This window comes from Anolis carolinensis, chromosome 4 (genome assembly GCF_035594765.1).
Source record: "Anolis carolinensis isolate JA03-04 chromosome 4, rAnoCar3.1.pri, whole genome shotgun sequence".
Classification (NCBI taxonomy): Eukaryota; Metazoa; Chordata; class Lepidosauria; order Squamata; family Dactyloidae; genus Anolis; species Anolis carolinensis.
Window position 1 is genome coordinate 65,111,219 of NC_085844.1, and position 17,967 is coordinate 65,129,185.

General features: G+C 40.4%; 1 protein-coding gene and 1 long non-coding RNA gene across 3 annotated transcripts in view; one reads left to right on the forward strand and one right to left on the reverse strand.

The window, feature by feature from the left end:
* LOC134298932 (uncharacterized) overlaps positions 1–13,272 on the reverse strand; it is a 44,561-nt gene extending 31,289 nt beyond the window's left edge. The window contains exons 1-2 of the long non-coding RNA XR_010006055.1: positions 13,137–13,272; positions 1,104–1,229 (exon numbers count right to left, since the gene is read on the reverse strand). This is a non-coding gene — a long non-coding RNA (uncharacterized LOC134298932). The remainder of the gene's footprint in view (positions 1–1,103; positions 1,230–13,136) is intronic.
* Positions 13,273–13,374: 102 nt separating this feature from the next.
* The window catches only part of LOC100554550 (cadherin-7), a 153,937-nt gene continuing 149,344 nt past the window's right edge, over positions 13,375–17,967 (forward strand). Inside the window, exon 1 of one of the 2 annotated variants that reach the window (XM_062980564.1) lies at positions 13,375–13,595. The gene's annotated coding sequence lies outside the window, so the exon portion shown is untranslated. The remainder of the gene's footprint in view (positions 13,596–17,967) is intronic. The other variant, XM_003219711.4, reaches the window with a different exon arrangement.

A 17,967-nucleotide genomic window follows, 5' to 3' on the forward strand; every position in this document is an offset into this window, starting at 1 on the left:
CTTCTTCGTTCCTGGTGTGTTTTTAGTCTTTTCTTGACAGGTATTTTCTGCTCATTTGAGAAATGGCAATGAAGGAAATAAGCATAGACTGAAGAGAGTCAGTATGTGCATCTCTGCTTGATTTATTGTTATATCAGCCTGGATATGGAAATAGATTGCATTCTCACTTCTCAGTATGAAGGTCATATATTCAAGTCACACACATGGATTTCAACTTTCACAAAACACCGTAGGAGGAGTTTGTACATTTGCGTACAGCTACTTATTGTTCTGTAGATGTGTATGCAAAGGACATAGAGCACTGTGCAAACTTCCCTTTTGATGAAGTATTATGTGGCCAACTAACTCCACCTGGCAGCTGAAAAATAAAATATTCTGAGATACTCTCCTTGCTATTACACAAAACTAACATTCTATTTAGGATTGTGATATCATATTCCATGGGGAATCCCGGTGGCGAAGTGTGTTAAAGCACTGAGCTGCTGAACTTGCGGACCGAAAGGTGCCAGGTTCAAATCCTGGGAGCAGAATGAGCGCATGCTGTTAACCCCAGCTCCTGCCAACCTAGCAGTTCGAAAACATGCAAATGTGAGTAGATCAATAGGTACCACTCCGGCGGGAAGTGCAGTCATGCCGGCCACATGACCTTGGAGGTGTCTACGGACAACGCCGGCTCTTTGGCTTACAAATGGAGATGAGCACCAACCCCCAGAGTCAGATATGACTGGACTTAACGTCAGAGGAAAACCTTTACCTTTACTTATCATATTCCATACACATGAAAATTGTTGCACAGCTAACAATGGTACTTTTAAAGTTATCTAAATAAATTTCCTGCCATGTAAATGTAATGTATCTGCATATAATATTACACTATTGTACAGATAGCATAAACTGATTATGCTAGGGTTGGCCAGCTGATGGTTTGGGATGTTACTCTGAAGACATTTCTTTTTGCTCTTGTGATAGAGCGATATATTTGCTCAAAGGTTTTTTTCATGTCAGCAGTGACTTGAGAAACTGCAAGTCGCTTCTGGTGTTAGAAAATTGGCTGTCTGCAAGGATATTACCCAGGGGACGTCTGGATGTTTAGATGTTTTTACCATTCTTGTGGGAGGCTTCTCTCATGTCCTCGCGTGGAGCTAGAGCTGATAGAAGGAGCTCTCTCCCAGGGTTGGATTCGAACTGGCAACCTTCAGGTCAGCAACCCAGCCTTCAAGTCAGCGGTCCTGCAGGCAGAAGGGTGGAAGTCAGCAGCCCTGCAGGCACAATTGCTCAAAGGTGGAAAACACCAATATGGTGAAGGCGAATTTTCCTCTGCTGAAAAGTTTTTAATTATAGGTAGGATGGCCATCACTTAGGGATGATTTAGTTGTGTGTGGTTCCAGTATTGATAGGTGACTGGGACACTTAGAACATTTGCTTTTTTCTGCAATTCTGTGATATTAGGAGAGAAAGTACAGTAGAGTCTCACTTAGCCAACACTCGCTTATCCAACGTTCTGGATTATCCAACGCATTTTTTGTAGTCAATGTTTTAATATATCATGATATTTTGGGGCTAAATTCGTAAATACAGTAATTACTACATAGCATTACTGCATATTGAATTACTTTTCCTGTCAAATTTGTTGTATAACATGATGTTTTGGTGCTTAATTTGTAAAATCATAACCTAATTTAACGTTTAATAGGCTTTTCCTTAATCTCTCCTTATTATCCAACATATTCGCTTATCCAACGTTCTGCTGGCCCGTTTACGTTGGATAAGCGAGACTCTACTGTACTGGTAAATCCTGGTCAGATGCTCACAAGCTTTGGAAAGGGAAAGAGAAGCCTCAAAAGAATAAGACGGAAGAAGAGACTATTAACTCTAGGAGGCCCCTAAAGCTTTAGTGTGCTATGGCATTTTTAGATCTTACAAAACAAAAATAGCCCTAACAGAGCTGTTCCCAGTTGAATAAAAAGAAAATTATAGTACTTGGTGAACAAAAAGGAGTTTTATGAAGAGGAGAACAATGTAGTTTTAGAGAAATAGGTATGGTTGCATTATACATGTATGTATGTATAATTGCTTGGGAGAATGCTAGGAGCCACTTCTTTTTTTGTTTATTTTATTTTTGTGTTCTAGAGTTTCTTTTTCTCTTTATTTCTTTTTCTTCTTTTCTTTACATGTTTGTAATTTTATTATAAAAAAGCATGCTTTTTTAAAGGAATGTTTTTACTAAAACAGAGAAAGAATGTCCACACTGTTAGGGATATTCAGGTTTCTACCTTATCTTTTGTATACCTTCTCTTTGATGGTGGTGTCCTAACCTGAAGAGTTGCTTGCGAATCCACCAAATATAGTGTCTCACTTGTGCCTTCTACAATGTGTAGATTGGCATTTTCATTTTACAGTGTGCTGGAATTAAAGGATTGATGTATGAAGCCATAACGGAACTTAATCGAGAAAAGATGCAGATACTATTGATAGGGTAAGTACGAATTGGGACAGAGGTGTTCAGTTATCTCCTTTGAAATGAACAGCTTCATAATCTAAGGGTTTTGTTGAAGTGCTATCTACAGAAACACAAGTGGTGACAGTAAGCCCTTTCACACTATGCAATTATAACATCATGATTCCACTGTAACTGGAATCGTGGGATTTGCAATTAAGGGTTGTTTGGACACCCCACGTAAAGATTCAGGAGGGCACGCATTTTCCACCCTGTGTGGATGCGCCCCTAGGATGCTTCTTCCACCCTGTGTGATAAGGCTGAAAGACCACAATACTGTTGAAGATACACTATTGAACTAATTTCAATCTATGTTTTTTGTTAAGTGGGCCTTTCTCTTTCTACGCCACGTACTGGAAAATTATCTTTAATTGCTGCAAACATAAAAAAGTATTAAAGAATGTGTCACCATTTTTTGGTCATTCTTCATACACAGTCATCTGCACACTATCCTATGAATTGAGCCTCCCTCCCTTCCTTTGAAGCAAATTATTTCATTCATATTGTGTTTGGCTTTTTGGTTTTGATTGACAACTTTTAGAACTAGGGAGAGTCTTAGTAAATCTTTGGTAACATCAGAGCTATTATGTCAATCACTGAATGACACATGTAAACTTTACTCTGCTTTTATTGTTTATCAATTTAAATACATTTTCCACCATTGTAATCAGTTAACATTATGTTTTTCTTCCACATGGATGGCCTTGTTTTGCTCTTATTATGCTCAGATCTGGTCTGATGAGATTCCTCTGAGATTCATAAAACAACTTCAGACTGTCACTGCTCTGTCAGAAAATGGATGACCTTGGCTCAATTATTTTCTTCTACATTCAGAAAAGGCTAATATAATATGGTCTACGTTACCTTTCTTGAACTTGTCAATAGAGACGTATCATCTCTAAGAGCTACTATGCTTCTTAATACCAGTTACTAGGGAATACATGTGAAAAGACACTGCTGAGGAGTAAGAACCTTGAATCCACGGAAGATTTGTTCCTGGTCAGAATGTGGTTACCTGAAACCACAGATACTATGGAACACCATGAACTCACCCAGCTTCTGATTCCAGGGCAACATAGAGTTGTCCTGAAGGGACTAGAAATTCTTCAGAATTTGCTAGGTCCTGTAGAGCACTACTATGGGCCCTAATGCAAAAAAAAAAAAAAAAAAGATAGACTTACTACAAATGAAACAAAACTTCAATTTCTGAGTATATTAAAGCTGTCAAATATTAGAAGAAACAGGGATGGCAAAATGGGATCTTAGCTTAATGTTGGGGTCACAAAAGGTTTTCGTAAATGGCATTTCAGACATTTGCATGAATCGATATAGTGGCCTCTGCAGAAAATGCTTAGGCTGTACTCTACAAAAAGGAAAATCAGCCTATTTAGCAAGCCTTGTAAATACTGATTTATTTTCAGCAAGTGTTTGATTTTTATGCCTATTTTGTATACCTATATATCTGTGGTCACATAAAAAGTTTCAGGCAGTGAGTGGAAAATGTTTAAAAAGCCCTACTCTAAGGTAGTCTGACAATTTAGAAATTTCTAGAAAGACTCTTTCCCCCTGGACATAAATAAATGAAACCACTTATATGGATTCCCCAGGTGGCACAGCAGGTTAAAGCGCTGAGCTGCTGAACCGAAAGATCGGTGGTTCGAATCCAGGTAATGGGGTGAGCTCCCGCTGTTAGCCCCAGCTTCTGCCAACATAGAAGTTCGAAAACATGCAAATGTGAGTAGATCAATAGGTACCGCTCCAGCGGGAAGGTAGCGGTGCTCCATGCAGTCATGCCGGCCACATGACCTTGGAGGTGTCTATGGACAATGTCGGCTCTTCAGCTTAGAAATTGAGATGAGCACCAACCCCCAGAGTTGGACACGACTAGACTTAATGTCAGGGGAAACCTTTACCTTTACCTATATTCCATGGACCTCCCTGTTTCCCCTAAAATAAGACATCCCCAGAAAATAAGACCTAGTAGAGGTTTTGCTGAATTGCTAAATATAAGGCCTCCCCGGAAAGTAAGCCCTAGCAAAGTTTTTGTTTGGAAGCATGCCCACCAAACAGAACACCAGAGCATGCAGGATCGGTAAATGTACGTACCATAAAGTGTTGTACATGGAAATAATGGTAGTAACAAGAAATTATTGATAGGATTCACCGTTTGTCTGGTTATGCTGGTTTATGATAACTACTGTACAGTATATAATAAATGTTCATTTTTTTGTTCAACAATAAATGTGAATTCTTCTTCATGGAAAAATAAGACATCCCCTGATAATAAGACCTAGAGCATCTTTGGGAGCAAAAATTAATATAAGACACTGTCTTATTTTCGGGTAAACACGGTAATTGTGTTTATGCCCTCGTTATGGGCACTTTCATAGAGGAAGTCCCATATCTCCAGAACTCTATCATAAAGGAATTACATATGTATTCATCTTTGCCCTTTTTAAAAAGTCATCACTACACTTTTTCCCATTTAGATTTGACTCAAAGTGCTTTTCAGGGATTCTTATGACTGCAATGTTCTAAAAATTGTTCTGTAGTTGTATATAATTATCTTTTTGTTCTTATATTCATATGACTTTACCCTGAAAGAAACACACTTAAATAGGTAAATAAATTCAAAAGTTAAATCTTATGAAAAGTATGATGAGACATTTGTTCTGAAATTGCTGTTTTTCTTTAAAAATTATTCTGCTTGCAAAAGAAAAGAAAAGGGTTTTTAAAGGCGGAACCAGTTCTTTTTAGTTAATTGCAGTCAGAGAGTATGTGTAGCTAGCTAGCTACACATAAGGATGCTACAGGCTTTTGTGGTTAAATACCTCCTGCTATAATGGATCCGTGGCCTTGACTATATCAGTTTGAGCTGGGAAATTTCTTGCAGTTATATCTTCAAAATATTTGTCTCTGAATTCAGACTGAAAAGATGTGTTGCTGACTTGGCTTAGAGAGTGTCATCAAAAGGGAACCCTCAAAAAAGGGATCGGATACATGCTTGGGACTGTTATAAAGCTGCTTTTTGATTTTACACTGTTTGAATTTTGCGTTTCAAAAGCTACACAACTCAAGACTTACATATTTGATTTTCTGGGTGATTGGGGGGGGGGGGGAGGAAACACCCGCCACCCTAGCCTGTGTTTTCATTTTTAAAGGGGGATATTGCTTTATTCTTGAGATATTTTGTTATCGGTGTTGCCACAGTTCACAATGTGCTTTGAATTAAAGAACTACATTTAAGGAGAAATCTACATAACAGCTTTGCTCTTTGAAAGTACGCGGAAAGCTTTGAAGAAAAGGCTAATTTGCCTAAAAAGGCAAATCAAAAGACCAGGTTTATTTTGATGAGATTGCTGTGGTTATGATCCATGCTCCTAAGAACACGCAATCTATATAAAAATAATCTGAGCCTTAAGAAATGTGTGATCTTGGCACCAGCTGCACCAGGGATACCATATTTTGTTTGTGTTTTAGAATAATGCTGTTTCTCCAGCTAATATCACTCTCAGGTTTTCTTTTCTTTTCATAGCCTTTTTTGCTTGCATTGCCATAACACCCAGTCAATATGCTCCTGCCATTTTGTTCCTACTGCCAGAAGATTTTATTTTTATTATTAAAAAAATAGGAAGACTTCCTTTGTAAATTGATTAACCAGAAAGATGGAAGAAGGCAGAGGGAAGCTGCTTCGGGGAGTAAACACAAACCCAAGTGGATTTCTTGGGGAGAAAAGGAAAGAATTCTCTCCCTGCCTTTTTATCTGTTTTTAAAACATATGACAAGTATGCCTGAGAAATGAGGGAGATGTTGATTATGAAAATATGCTGTTTCAGATTTGTAAGATCAGTATAATTTGTCCTTATCTTTAATTTTGTGAGAAGGAACACCAAGAACACAATCTCTTAGTACATTCTACTTAGATCCCCCGGCTAAAACAAGATATTACATATAAAACAAGCAAGAATTACTTGGGGTGTATCTACACCATAGAATTAAAGTGGTTTGACATCACTTTAATAGTCATGTCCTGTTGCTGCAGAAATATTGGAGTATTAGTTTTATAAGGTCATTAGCCTTCTTTTCCAAATAGTGCATATGCCTCACCAAACTGTAACTCCTATGATTCCATATCATTGAGCTATGACAGCTAAAGTGGTGTCAAACGGCATTAATTCTACAGTGCAGATGTCCCCATAATTCCCAATTGCTATTTCTTTCTTCTCTTGTGTAGTTGCAAAACTAGCACATTGTAGGCACCATCATTATTTGTGACATACTGCTTCAAATGTCTGTAATGGGGAGAGATCTAATGTTAGGGTATGAAAATGTCACAAAGGAAAGAAACTTGCGTTTCTTCAGCATAAGTAATTAAGGACACTGAAATATTAATACACTAGTGCAACACACTCCTTTTAAATTAAATATGGGCCACAATAGCTGATGAAGCATCTTTCTAGAAGTGTGCAGAGGTTTCGCTGAAAAGAAGAGTCTGTCTTCACAATTAGTACTTATTTCTGAGTAAACAAAAGTATGGTGCTAGCTGTGTGATATGTGCTGCTCCATAGACTTATTGGCCAAATTATAAGTTCAAAGTAGGGTTAATGTATTGAAATCAACTGAATTTTCTAGGCCTTTATGAGATCACAATGGGTCAGGCATCAGGTTCTGATTGTCAAAATCTCTGAGCCTAGGATAGTCCTGATCTAGCAATCCTAAGTATTGGTACAACAACAACAGCAGCAGCAACAACAATTTTATTTCTTACACACCTCTTGTCGTGGCTTGAGGTGTGTTATAGCATAATGAAGAGCTCTGTCCCATTTCCATCTTTCTCAGCTTTTTAATGTTCTCCACAATTATTTATCTAATGTGCTCAGCACTAGAATTTAGACATTTATAGTCCACATCAATCTATTGGTAGTCCCAACTAGAGTTGACCCATTGAATCAACAGAACTTGCATAAGTGTTTACTTCTAGAGTTCTCATTGATTCAGTAGGTCTAGTCTAGCTGGGACTACCTTCTGGATGTACAGTAGTCTCACTTATCCAACATAAACGGGCTGGCAGAACGTTGGATAAGCGAATATGTTGGATAATAAGGAGGGATTAAGGAAAAGCCTATTAAACATCAAATTAGGTTATGATTTTACAAATTAAGCACCAAAACACCATGTTATACAACAAATTTGACAGAAAAAGTAGTTCAATATGCAGTAATGCTATGTAGTAATTACTGTATTAGCACCAAAATATCACTATGTATTGAAAACATTGACTACAAAAATGCGTTGGATAATCCAGAACGTTGGATAAGTGAGACTTTACTGTTTGTCAGGAATGAACATTGCATTGACTCTCAATTATGTTGAACAGATATTCCTAGAAAATTTTGGAAGTATAGCCAACATTGTAATCCAATAATATCTCAAAGTTTGCTGACACATGAATCAACGGTGTGTACATTAAGAGACAGGGGTAAGTGTGGACCCTTACAGTCTTCTCTAACTCTCATGCAACACAGATAACAGATTTTCTTGGAGCAGATGTTTCATTTATGGAATGATCTATAACACCGAGTACTGTCTGGGCTAGAACCAACTTTATGGTATTCCAATATTTTTTAGTATATGCTGAAATAGTTGGTTTTCAAGCTGCTGTCAGCTCTTGTTCCTGTACTATGTTGAAGGCCATATGAGGATTGCTTTGGGTGGTTCTTTTCCCTTACATTGAAGGATATAAGCCAATTAAATACATTAAAAGTAAAAAAAATCCATATCCAAGTCTGACATGCTACTATCCCACTTGTGTCTGACAGATTTTCTAAATCCAGCCTCTGAGACTAATTAATTTTGGGCTCCAGAGACACTCATAGCCAGAGGGCCCAACTTGTTAGAGCCACCTCAACTTCTGTATGTGTGTTAAGCCTATTCCCATTCTTGCACTACTAAAAGAAAGGGTAAAGAGCAGCAGGCATGGGGCATGGGGGGATTATGTTATTAGAGGCAGAGTCTCCTTGCAAAAAGAAAAGGGAAAGGGGAGGATGAGTGGAACTAGGGAGATGAAGGAGACTGAAAGGACAAGTAGATAATGGAAGAAAATATATCTTCAGATTAGTTGTGTTTCTTTGTCTTCTTACCTCCAGAGCTCAATTGATCAGTCTTTCTATGACAAGTGCACATGAGCACATATAGTTTTTCTTAAATTCTGTTGCAGTCTTAACATGTGTCCCAAGGCAAATCATTTCTCAAGAGCTACGGCTCTCTCATAGTGGAAATCCAATCCCAAGTCTTGCTCTGAATCCTTCTGGGTTGGTAGTGGTGATAGGAAAGTATAAAATAATTGTAGAGATTTTTTTTCTAAAGATATATATCCCCAGGCTCTCCATGTGGCTAGTGCAGAAGAAAATAGTTATGTGACTGTTGCAGTTTCCGCACAATTCCTCGACGGATTAGGAAACAGTTTTACATTGTTGTTTTGTCCCTGACCTGTGGCAACCCTAACAAAGGTTGGGGTTTTATTTTGGCAACTGTTGCTTGGAGGGTTGCCATTGTCTTCGTTTGGAAAAGTGTGACTTGCTTAAGTCACGCAGTAGCCTTCCACGGTCAAGTGGAGATTTGAAACCTGGGTACTTAGTCCAATACTTAAACCACATCTGTAAGTTATTGGCTACCAAAAAAAGCCACTGAAGTTGCATTTACACTGTAGAATTAATACAATTTTACATCACTTTGACTGCCATGGCTTAATGCCATGGAATCATAAGGGTTGTAGCTTTACAAGACCTTTAACCTTCTCTGCCAGAGCGATGGTGGCTCACTGAAAACCTTCACACTGACTACATTATCACATGGAGTCTCATTTCTATACATAGCAGATACATACTGATATGAGTACCTTCTATATCACACATCTCTTAATTCACACATTTGTGCCGTTTTTCCAATCCGTGGTCTGGTGATTATACTTCTGCAATCTCTCGTCATGCCACCTTCCCACACTTTCCCTGTTCCGTAATATCTTTTGGGAATCATTTTGCAGTTTAAGTAATGAATAATGAAAAAAGAGAGACAAATATATCAGTGATCTATTACATAAACACAAAAGAGACAACTCAAGGATAGCGAGAGGGAGGGTGGAGATTGGGAGAAGAGTATCCCATTCCCTGATGTCACTTTACTGCCATCAGGATAGGTATAGAAGTGGAGTGGATCCATTCCACAAGGCAGGCGATGGGAATGCTTGGCCTTCCATAGCAGGGAACAGGTTAATAATCACAGGGAGGAAGCAGGGAGATACACTCGGCCTTGATGCTGGTTTGCTTGCCTCATGTAACAAAGTCTGGAGTATTGCAGTGAACGCTTTGGAAGGCTACATATTCAGCAGGTTAACTGTAAAGACTCCCATATTTGCTTGAGAGGAATCCTCACAGTTAGTGATACTGACAAAACCCCTCTGTTGCGCCAGCTCCACTGGTTGCCTTAGCTACAGAACACAATTCACAGTGCTGGCCTATAAAACTCTAAATGGCCCCGGCCCAATCTACCTGTCCGAATGCATCTCCCTCTATGAACCATTGCTGAGATTAAGACCTTCCGGAGAGGCCCTTCTCTTGGTCCGCCACCATCACAGGTGATTGCCCCTCAGCTATGGAACTCCCTCCCTGGTGAGATTAGATCAGCCCCCTCCCTTTTGTTCTTCAAAAAGGTGGTAAAAACTTGTCTGTTGGACCAAGCCTTTGGGACAATAAGGCAACAATAGGAAACTTCACCCTGCTGACTGAATCTGGTATGGCTGAACTCGCAGCCCTGATTACTGGTATTTGACTCCTTGATGGAATATATTGATTGGAACTGTAACTGTGTCCATTTTAATTGAACTGTTTTTACCGTTGTCTCATGATGTTGTTTTAATATGTTTGCTATGTTCATGCTGCTGTATGATCTTTTGACTATTGATGGTTTTTGCAAACATGTTGGAAACCACCCTGAGTCCTCTCGAGGAGATGGATCGGTATATAATAAAGGATTATTATTATTATTATTATTATTATTATTACTACTACTACTACTACTACTACTACTGAGATGGTTTTTAAACAACTGCTTTTAAAGTGGAGAAAACTGATTTTAGTGTTTAAATATTTATAGTTTATTTAAGTTCTGGCATTGAATGTTTTCCATATACAGTGTTTCCTCACTACTTCGCAGTTCACTTTTCGCGTATTCACTGTTTTTCAATAAACTATAAAATAATATTATAAATCATAAAAAATTACAATTTACAGCCTAAGGAAGGGAGGAAGGAGAAGCCAACGGGAGAGGAAAAGGAGCTCAAGCGGCAACGGGAGGAGGCGGCAATTTGTCAACAAATGATTGGTTGATAAAGACTTAAAATAGTGTATAACTGCTAAAATAATGTATAAATATATAGCTTCTCTATTTTGTGGATTTTCACTTATTGCGGGTGGTCCTGGAATCTAACCCCTGCGATAAGTGAGGGAACACTGTATATGTTGTGCTCCACCCTGTGTACTCTTTGGGGTGAGAAGGGTGGAATATAAAAGTTGTAAACAAATAAACAAGCTCCTGGATGAGTATTCAGCCAAGTTTAATAATGAGAGGATGTACTTTTCGTCTGGTGCAGGGAATTAAATGAATTTAATCATGTCAGCTTTTGATTTAGGTATCCATCTTAAGGTCTGGGCCTTTCCTCGCATATTCCCATAAAACGGGAAAGGTCAAGTTCATCCACTGTAATCCAGACCCTGGTTTAAGGCTAATTTTAACTGATGCTGCCTGGATTCTCCTCACTGCATAACTGCTTAAGTTTCATTAATCAGGTATATGACCAAACATATATAGTTTTTTAAAAAATAGAAATTTCTGAGAGAAATGCTTCTACTTGAATGTTCACAAGAAACTGACATTTGCCTTGCACTGCAAGTAATGCAATTTTCTTAGTGAGATTGTGAAATAGGATGACAGATTGTAAATGGGGCAACTATGGGCCCTTCCAGACAAGGCCTATATCCCAGGATCTGATTCTAAGTTTTCTGCTTTAAACTATATATGTCCGCACTGCCAGATTTTTTTTTTTTCGTGTCAGGAGCAACCGGAGTTGCACTGCCAAATAATCTGGGATAAACAGAAAACCTGGGATTGGGTCCTGGGATATAGGGCCTGTCTGGAAGAGCCTTATGACTGATCAGATAACAAAGGGCCCTTCCACACTGCCGTATAACCCAGAATATCAAATAAGCAGATAATCCAAATATCTGCTTTGAATGGAAGCCCTTCCAGACAGGCCCTATATCCCAGGATCTGATCTCAGGTTTTCTGTTTATCCCAGATTATCTAGCAGTGCGGACATATATAATCCAGTTCAAAGCAGAAAACCTGGGATCAGATCCTGGGATATAGGGCCTGGGTTATGTGAGGGCCCTTCCACACAGCTGAATAAAATCTCACATTATCTGCTTTGAACTGGAATGTATGGCAGTGTGGACTCCAGGCTCTTCCACACAACCCTATAACCCAGAACATCAAGGCAGAAAATCCCACAATTTCTGCTTTGAACTGGTGATCTGAGTCCACACTGACATGTATCCCAGTTCAAAGCAGAAAATGTGGGATTTTATTTAGCTGTGTGGAAGGGGCCTCAGATAACCCGGTTTAAAACAGATATTGTGGGTTATTCTGCCTTGATATTCTGGGTTATATGGCTGTGTGGAAAGGCCCTGAGTCCACACTGCCATATAACCCAGGGCATTTCCACACAGCCATATAAGCCAAAATATCAAGGCAGAAAATCCCACAATATCTGCTTCGAACTGGGATATATGGCAGTGTGAACTCAGATATTCCAGTTCAAAGCAGACATTGTGGGATTTTTGGCCTTGATATTCTGGGGGCCCTTCCACACAGCCCTATACCCCAGAATATCAAGGCAGAAAATCCCACATTATCTGCTACGAACTAGGTTATTTGAGTCAACACTGCCATATATATACATATAATATTGATAATATTACAATGTATTACGATATAATACTGATAATAAGACAATTTAATAATATTAATTATATACTATATATTAAATGTAATATTACTAATAATATTACAATGTAATGATATAGTACAATATAGTAATTTAATGCTAGTATTGTACTATGCCAATAATACAATGTATTGTATGTGAATGTAATTTGTAAGCCGCTCTGAGTCCCCTTTTGGGTGAGAAGGGCGGCGTATAAATGTAGTAAATAAATAAATAACTATAACCCAGTTCAAAGCAGATAATGTGGGATTTTATATAGCTGTGTGGAAGAGTTTTAAAACTCTTATAGTGCGGGGTTGGGCTGGATGGCCTTTGGGGTCCCTTCCAATTTTAGCATCCTATCCTTCCTGGTCCCAGGTTCAAACCCCGGGAGCGGCGTGAGCGGCCGCTGTTAGCTCCAGCTCCTGCCAACCTAGCAGTTCGAAAACATGCCAATGTGAGTAGCTACCGTTCCGGCGGGAAGGTAACAGCGCTCCATGCAGTCATGCCGGCCACATGACCTTGGAAGTGTCTACGGAGATGAGCACCAACCCCCAGAGTCAGACATGACTGGACTTAACGTCAGGGTAAAACCTTTACCTTTATCCTTCCCGGGACTCTTTCTGCGGCTCGCGCCGACTGAGTTCAAAGCCATGTGGGTGGGGGAGGCCGGGTGGGCGCGCGGCAGGAGCATCTCTCTCTCTCTCTCTTCCCCCACCCCCACCCCCTCTTCCACCCTCCGCGCCCGCTGATTGGCTGCCTCGCGTCTCCTCGCCGGGCTCTGATTGGAGGAGAAGGAACCCCCCTGGTGCCGGCGCCTGCCCGAGAGCCGCTCCGCCGCGCGCGCCTCGGCAAAGCAAGTTCTCCTCAGCCGAGCCCAGCGCAGCCCGGGCACATGGTCGCGAGGTCTTGGCCGCGGCGGTAGCCCTCGCCCTTCCAAGGCCGGCGCGTGGATTAAAGGCAGCGGCGGCGGCGGAAAACGAGGAGGAGGAGGACGCGGCGGTGGTGTCGTCGCGCTGAGGAGAAGGCGGAAGGGACGAGGGAAGGTCACCTCGGCAGGTGAGTCTGCGTCCGGACCGGGGAACCAGGCAAGCGGGAAAGAAGAGGAGGAGGAGGCGGCTTCTCTTTCCCTCCCGAAGTTTCCACTTTCCCTCGCGGTTTAAGCTGGCCATATATATATACATATAGAACAGAAAAAGAGGACTTCTTTCCCGATAGAAAGCGCCCGCCCTCTTCTCCATCAGTACAACCAGGGAGCGTCTACACCGTAGATTTAATGCAATTTGGCGCCGCTTTATCTGCCTTGGCTCACTGGAATCCTTGGAGAGGCATACCAACCAGCGCTCTGTCTGCGGCAGCAAAGGCTCAACTTCAGCTCCCATCACTCCCTCGCCTTGAGCCGCGGCAGTTAAAGCGGTATCAAAACGGCATTCGTTCTACAGTGAAGAAGCACCCGCATTTGGGGAGCGGGGAGGAGAGTTTCCACACAGCCATATAACCCAGGTCCCTTCTACACAGCGGAATAAAATCCCACGTTATCTGCTTCGAAATGGGATATATGGCAGTGTGGACTCAGCTAACCCAGTTCAAAGCAGACATTGTGGGGTTTTCTGCCTTGAGATTCCGGGTTATATGGCTGTGTGATTGGCCCCCAGAATATTAAGGCAGAACACCACAATGTCTGCTTTGAACTGCGTTATCTGAATCCACACTGCCATATATATCCCTGTTTGAAGCAGATAATGTGGGATTTTATTCAGCTGTGTGGAAGGGGCCAGAGAAAGAGAGAGAGGCCCCATCTACATTGCCATATAATGTTTGCCACTGCATTATATGTCAGTGTAGTAGAAACTCCCATACCGCACAGAACTGCATTATGTGGTCTACACTGACCACATTAAGCAGTTCCAAACTGTATGACATGTCAGTGTGGATGGGTCCAGAGAAGGAATTGCTGGGGAAATCTATTGCTTCAGGAAGCTGGGAGGAAGTCAGCGACTTTTGCCAAAGGAAGGTGTGTGTGTGTGTGTGTGTGTGGAGGGGGAGGGGGAATCAATGCAAGACAATCAATCAGCCCAAACAAATAAACAAGCAAAAAACAGAAAAAGCCTCCCCCAAATCCACCCATCCTTCCTTGCCCCCTTTCCCTGTTTCTCTTCCTTTCCGACCTGCTTCCAATGCTCCTTCATTCCGGAAAGACAAGCCGTGCAGGGGGAAAAAAAACCCCATGATACCTTTGCAACATCCAGCCTTGGGATCTCTCTGGCTGCCTTTGCAGCTTTTAGGGAGGAAACTAGGAAGATTCCGGACATTAGCCTTCACTTAGGAAGGTTAGGAAGCTCTGTGGTGTTGGAAGACTTCCTCCTGATCTCCTTGGGGCTTTGAGTATAGACCCCCAGGTTTCTTTTCTTAGGCTTCTAATCATTTGAGATTTGGCTTCCTGCCCTGCTTGCCTGGATGTTCCAGTTGATCAATAAAAGGGACATTTCCCCTCATGTTCAGGTCTTGCCTCTATGATTCAGATGAGTCCCATAAGGACTGCTTTTTGAAAGGAGTGATGAGTGAAGGCTTTTGTGTTTTTTTTAATCATCCTGAAAATTGAATTGTTGATACTTTAAGCCATGTTCATTGATGGGAAAGAAGAGCCCTGCTTGATAGATTGCATCTGGAGTCAAAGCGGACTTTGAAAGGGCACTTTTGACTTTATAGTTCCTCTAACAAGACATAATGCCCTGTTCTTTCCTCTCCTCTCCCCCTCTTTCCCCTACAAATTAAAGAGAGGGATCGTAAAAGCGCTGCCGAATCTAAAAATATATCACTGAGAAGTCAAAACAGTCAATCACCTCCTGAGCTTCACAATGATGTATAACATACTTTAGTTCTTCCTCCGAGACTTTATTGTGACTAATTTTGGTATGAGCGACTTTGAAATTGGCACCAAAGGCATCCTCTTTATTGAGACTGTGTTTTTATGCTTTTTTAAAAAAGTACAAGTCAAGCATATGCTTTCATATGGAAAAGAATAGTCCTTTTTAACACCTGATTTCTGGAGAAAACGAGGGTGAGATGAAAGTAGCCCGATATACCAATAGGTGAGCACCAAGGTATGGTAGTAGTAAGGGTTTGAGTTGGTGCCTGGAATACAAATTATAAAGGCACAGCATCCAGAGATTAGCAAGAAAGGATCATAAACTGTCGTGCTGGCACTAATTCTGCAGAGTTTCAAAGATCACAGCAACTGTAACACACTGTTTAGCAATTGCACGACTGTCGGTCTCATTAAAAGTATGTGCCCTGTCTGTACTGCTACTATTACTTTTGAAATTGGTGGCTAAAGATGAGATCTATCATCTGTTAACAATCCCAGATCTAACTTTCAAGTCACCACAAGTCTGTGAACACCCTTGTGGAAATGGCCTATTTTGTTTATTTAAAAAATGACAAGGAATCAGCCATTAGACAGGAAAACGATTACCTGATTTGTTGTGCAAATGGAATAACATTCCAGTTAATTTATATTTCTTATTTTTGAAAAATAATGACTCACAGGTTAGATGGAGAAACAGGACACGTTGATGGATATACTGTGGTTTAAACAAGCTCATACGTGTATATAAAAACTTGACAGGGTTTTTTTATAGCAATGTTTGGAAAGGTTATATATAAATATTTTATATGAGTGAGGGGGACACAGCATTGTATAGTGTGTGCTTTCATCAAAGGGACATTCACATCTGAGATGATCAGAGATTGATGTACCTTATAAAGCTGAATATTATGGTAAACTGTTTACTTCTATAGGTGAGTGATGGTTTTTCAAAATTAAGTTCACAACTCATCAAATCTGCCTGTAGTGATTTAATAATAATGTGCTGATTCTCACATAATAATAAAACATTGGCAAAATCTCAATTCATCCTAGGGTTTACCAGTCCAATCCAAGAAAATTCATTTCCATTGGTAGCATCTATTTATTATGCCTCAGAAACATTTTATGCCCACGTCTTTGGTGCCTATGCATATGTTTAACCTTTAGAAAAGTCAGTCACCGAAGGCTTGGTGTGTTTGCCATTCATATAGAGACCCATGTTTGATTCATCTTGAATCAGTGTCCTTTCAAAAAGAAGTGGTTTTAAAGGTTGTTGTTGTTGTTAGTCCCAAGAGTACTCCAAATAAAGGTAATGAATAGAAGTTGCTTGTTTTCAACTTTCCAGTGATCTGAAGTTGAATTTGAACAGCCAGAAGCTGCCTTTGTAGCACAGCCTTGGGCTGTTTTGCTTGCCATTGGCTATTTCATAGTAACACTTAAAAAAGAAGAAAAATCCAAACTAGACCAAAAGCAAAGAGCTGTTCTCATCTGCTGATATGGCACTATTTGATCATGCATGCATGCCTGCCAGCCTCATGGCAATAAAGCATCCCTAGGAGTCTTGCTGAGAGGGGGCTGCTTGAAGACAGATGAGTCTTACCTCTGCCTCCAACTGACATATCTGTGGATATGCGGCAATACATGAGTGCCTCCTCTGGGAAAGTAGTGGCTCTGCAGAGAGATGTCACATCATAATCTTTTCTCCAGGGCCTCATGGCGATGTTTCCATCTTGAAGGGAACAATGTTTGGCAGAGTTCTACAGCTGGAATGTTGAGTGCTAGAATCCAAATTCTTTGGGTCACATCTTTTAGCCTCTAAATATATTTCTTTGTATTTACTTTATTTTCGTCCCACCTTTCTCCTGACATAGGGATCCAAGGTGTCTAACAATAAGATGAAGTATGGTATACTATTCTCTTTTCTTCCATTCTTCTCCCACATGTGGACATGTAGGAGATACTTTAGTGTTGTCTCCTATAGAAGCTTGGAAAGACAAAAAGAGTTGCGCTGGAGAAGTGAAGAACTGATGTGTATGCTCAGTCAGATAAGGATGCATTTTTCCATTTTTCCTTGGATGAAGTGCTTAAGATGGGGATATGTTGTCCTTTTTTCTAGGAAATGTTTTTCTCTCTGTTTCATTCAGAGGAGTAGGAAACCAACAGAATGGAAAGAGTTCAGTGGAATGCATGCATTTGTTAACAGCCAGATTTCACTAGGAACATTCCAGATTAACAGAAAAAAGCCATTTTAGATTTATTTTTTTTTACAGCTGGTGAACCTCACAACAGTTTGCAAATAGCCTGGAATACTTTTCCTTTGGCCATTCATTCACTGTGGGAAACTGCCATTTCCAAAAGTTTACCTATAACTTTTCGGTAAACTTTTTCAGTTTGAGATTGCGGAGGAACCTGGAGTTAGTTTAGCATAGCAAGGCCATATGTTTGAAGCAGTGCACTCTCCTTGAACAATAATCAGATTTCAATGCAGGAAGCTTTCCATATAAGTCTTAACTCCTGGATGAGCATGCAGCCAAGTTTAATGATGAGCGGATGTACTCTGCA